The sequence below is a fragment of the Hevea brasiliensis genome, chromosome 4 (assembly GCF_030052815.1).
Source record: "Hevea brasiliensis isolate MT/VB/25A 57/8 chromosome 4, ASM3005281v1, whole genome shotgun sequence".
Classification (NCBI taxonomy): domain Eukaryota; kingdom Viridiplantae; phylum Streptophyta; class Magnoliopsida; order Malpighiales; family Euphorbiaceae; genus Hevea; species Hevea brasiliensis.
This window is the reverse complement of record NC_079496.1, coordinates 102,733,493-102,737,957: the sequence shown is the minus strand read 5'-3', so window position 1 is coordinate 102,737,957 and position 4,465 is coordinate 102,733,493. Positions and strand designations below refer to the sequence as shown.

Sequence of the window (4,465 nt, the reverse complement as noted above, 5' to 3'; positions counted from 1 at the left end):
TATTTTGGCATTGATGTAAATAGTAGAAATTGTGCTTTTGAATAAAAAGTGAATATTTATTGATGACTTTTACATAAATATCATATGAAATGAATGATTGAGAAATGGAAATATTATTGAAAAATATTGAGATTTTATTGATGAAATGGAGTTAGGGATTAATTGGAAATTTTGGAAGTGTTTTTCACAGGTTCTGAAAACTGTTTCTCCATTTTTAGCCGGTACTCTGCCGGATTTTCTATAAAATTTGTGAAACCTCAAATAAATTGATGTTTTCCATAAATGACTCAAATAAATTATACTTCACCAATTGTACTTCATAACTATGAAAAAAATAAATAAGGGATGATAAAAATAATTGAAATAAAATATGGTGTTCCCGTACACTGTGTGGCATATCTTGCTCGGCTATAATGTAGACGGGTAAGGGGTGTCACATTGGACCACTCAAAGTTATGGTAAGCGACCAACTCAAGGAGATTATAGGCCTTAGTAGCTGTCCTTTCCATCAAATCTCTATAGCTACTGAATCAATGGTGCTCCTTATTGATGGTAGCAACCCATTATAGAAATTCTAACTGAGCAGCCAATTTTGGATGCTATGGTGTGGGCACTCCCTCTGAAGGTCCTTGTACCTTTCCCAAGCATCATATATTGATTCATTATCCCTCTGTCTAAAAGTAGTGAGTCGAGTGCAGAGCTTAGCTATCTTCCTAGGTGGAAATATCTTGCTAAGAAGGCTTATGACATCTCATCCCAATGGTGAACGAGTCGGCAAGCTGAGATAACTACTTCCTTGCCCTATCTCATAGAGAAAATGAAAACTCTTAGGTAGATAACATCTTGAGAAACACCATTCATTTTGAATCTATCACATAGAGCAAGAAAACACTGAAGGTGAAAATGCATATCTTCTATTGGAGAACCCCTAAACTGATTCTCTTGAATCATTTGTAACAACGTTAGTTTTAACTCAAAATTATTAGCAGCAACGCGTATCACTTGGTTGAAATCCTTAAATGCTAGGTGCACCATAGTCTCTCAGAGGTTTGTTGCCCTATAGATAAACCATTATTGAAGTTTTAACTTTTTATAGCTTCTTCTCCTTTTTAACAGCTTTTAGAGTTCTTTCAATTTTCGAATCCAATTCATGCAATTCTTCTTCTTATTCAGTTATGGTCATAAAGTAAATGACAATTCCTAAAAAGTGATCAAACAAGCTAGTAAGGTATAATAATTGTAACACCTACCACTTTCTGATGTCAAAATTCCTATCATTGATGGGAAATTCTAGTGAAAATTAGGGCTTCATAGATAAAGAAAATAGTTGCAGATTCTATATGTGTGTCATATTGTGTTAAAGATGTTAATAAGAATGAATATGTTTTTTTGTTATTTTGGCCAATTAAAAAGTTTAAGTGTTGTTTTTGGGTAGAAGAAACTTCAACAGCCAAAGGTTAGACTTTCAACAGCCAAAGTCTCCTTTTTATGGTTGAGATGTTCTTTTGGACAACATGGACTCTGGCAACCGAAAGCTGGGCTTTCAGCAGCCGAAATTCCCCTCAATAGCAGGGGTAAAAATAGCTCTTTTTGATTTATTTTTCAAAGCAGTAAATTTTTTTTTTATCTCTCCTTATATCTGTTGCATGCAAAGAAAGACTAAATTCAAGTTTTCTTTGCTAAATTGATGTTTTATGAGCTGGGATACTTGGATTTTTATTGGGAAACTCAAAGTTCAAGAGTTAATTGAAGTTTCTCTACTAACTCCATCACTTTCAAATTCAAGGGAGAAAGGTGCTTTCTCAATTCTTTTAAATATTTAAAGTGATTTCTACGTATGTTTTACATGAGTGAGTTAAGTGGTTTGGATTACATGTAGGAAAAGAATTGGTTTAACATTTTGAGATTTTGAAGGTTTTTTCATGTTGATGTTTTTTAAGGGATTTTTAAATGCATTTTAGTTTTAGGGTTTGGGCATAAGTTTAAAATGTGTACTTATATGATTGAGTTTGGGTTTGAACTGTGTTAAAGTTGAATGAATTAGATTTTTGTATTTCCCTTTTTATGGTGTTTTTGAATGAAATGAGAAAATCTTAGACTGATGGTTGTTTAATAGATGCATGTAGCATCCTTGGAAGTATTTAAGTGTTTGTTTGTGTTTGTGATGTGTTGGTTAGGTCAAATCAGGTTTTAGGAGCAAAAGAAATGCTTTTGCTGTGAGTTTTAGGCAAGGGGAATTTTACGAAATTCAAATTGGGAAATTTGAAATTTTTCAGGTTCAGTTGCTGAAAATCATAGTTTCGGTAGCTGGAGCAACTAAAGCTTCTCGAGAGTTTTCTTTAGTTCAGGATTTCAACAGCCAAAGTTCCTAACTTTAGTAGTCAGAGTAGAGAAGCTCAAGACTTCGGCATCTAAAGCTCCTTACTTTGACAACTGCAGCCGCAACTACTGAAAAAGGGGTATTTAAGGTTAAGGCTTTGATAACCAAAGTTGGTTCTATTAGCTTTACCTTCCCTTTTGTTCTAAGGCTCTAAAACTTGCTTTATGATTAAAAATGACCTAGAATAATTTGTTTGATAAGTGTATAAAGTTTTAGAGTTCCAAATACCTCATTAAGGTTTGACTTTTATAGGATTAGATTTGAGAGATCGGGAAGCCGATGTTAAGAGGATACCAACCATTCGTGTCTAATTGTTGATAGGCTATAAGAGGTGAGTAACACTAACCTTAGTAAATGGAAACTCATTTAATTGAACTTAAATTCATTCTCATGTATCATTTCATGATTTATTAGGGTGTATATATCTAGAACAAAAACTTGTAGCATTATTGCATATTTATTGTTAGTGCATGATAGATATTAGATGACCCACTAATTTCCTCCATGATATGGATATGTTATGTTATATGCTATAATCATGCATGATATGAGGTGATAAGACTACTAGAGGCCTAAAAAGCCCTTGGCTCCCTATTATGAAAGAAGAAGACCCAAGGAACTTTTTTATGAGCTGAGCACTTTGGTTATGTTATGTATTTAATAGGAAGTCTTGAGGAGCATCTATATGAGCTAGGCAAATTAGTTGTGGGAAATCACTGGTAATAGGTCCATCTTATGTGAATTATTTATGATGTAAAAAACTCATGTGACTGATGCATTTCATATGTATGAGATGATTAATATGATAATTGTATTGGTTGGTTTATTCATTAAGCTTTGATAAGCTTATCCCTTTCTCCTAACCCCCAGGTGTAAAGATACAGCACTAGAGTTGTCTTTTGGAAAAGCTATTAGGAGGAAGAATTTTAGCAAGCTCTTATGTATGGTTGAGTTTTAGAATGGACATGTAATTGATAAAAGTGTAAACATTGTGCTTGGTTTCAAAAAAGTTATAACATGCATACTTTAAGTTTAAGTTATATACGTATGTTTGCCTTAACCTTTAAAGCATACTCATTGAGTATTTATGAATATATGCAGGAATTACACTTTAACATTTATGAATGGAATGAAAAGGTTCAAATTTTAAACTATTTTAAAGGAAAATGATTTATGTTCCAATGTTAATGCTAAAGTGTGATTGTTTATGAGTTACTTAGGTTTTGGTTTATGCAGAATAAGTTATATTTATCAGGTTTTAGAATTGCTGTGGGTTTCTGCAGTCTTAAACTGACCCATTCCCAAGTACTAGTAATAACCTCTAGTTAGGTCATTACAAAGTTAGTATTAGAGCTCTAGATTAGATAAGTGGACCTAAATGCTAGTAAAAGTTATGGTAAAGAAAGAAAGAAAGTTTGTCAACTAGCATAATTAAGAAAAATACATGTTTATTAGGGCTATATCCCTATATGTTATGTGATGTGCTTATGTTTCATGCCATGCTTTATGATTTGTTTTATGTTCATGTGAATGCACATGAACTTTATGTATGCTTAACACTTCTTATTTCCCTTCAGAATATGCAAGGTTCAAGACAATTTGCAAGGTTGATCGGTGCACCACCCGAAAATGAGGGTATAGGAGCACTGCCTACTAACCCTGTAGTTATGGAAAGAGCAAGCAGAAGTGGCAAGGGAGAATCCTCAAGAGGCCCTATAAGGTCTTTTGAGGTTAGTAGGAAGACCTTTAGTGTGCTTAGAATGTCTGTGGATGCACGAAAGAGTTCTTATGGTTTTCAACAATTGCAGGAGGACCCTGGATTTTCTAGTTTAGGAAGAGAAGATAAAGATAGGTATGAGGAAGGAGGGGATAAGTTAGAGTTTGTATCCCTACCTCTAAAAGACTAGAAACATAGGTTTGGGTTTAATTATCCATAAGAGGAAAGTTTTGGAAACCCTGGGCTTATAGGCTACCCTTAATGCCCTCATTTCATGCCCTACCCACCTTACTTCCCACCTTTTAGCCCTTACCCCATGTATCTATTAGTAGTATGCCCTAGAGCATATCATTTTGTATGTATCTTGT

The 4,465-nt window shown here is 33.9% G+C and overlaps 1 non-coding gene across 1 annotated transcript; it reads left to right on the top strand.

The window, feature by feature from the left end:
- Positions 1-596: 596 nt before the first annotated feature.
- On the top strand, positions 597-703 carry LOC131179735 (small nucleolar RNA R71). The gene has a single exon (XR_009148622.1). It is a non-coding gene; the product is annotated as a small nucleolar RNA R71 (small nucleolar RNA).
- The last annotated feature ends 3,762 nt before the right edge of the window (positions 704-4,465 follow it).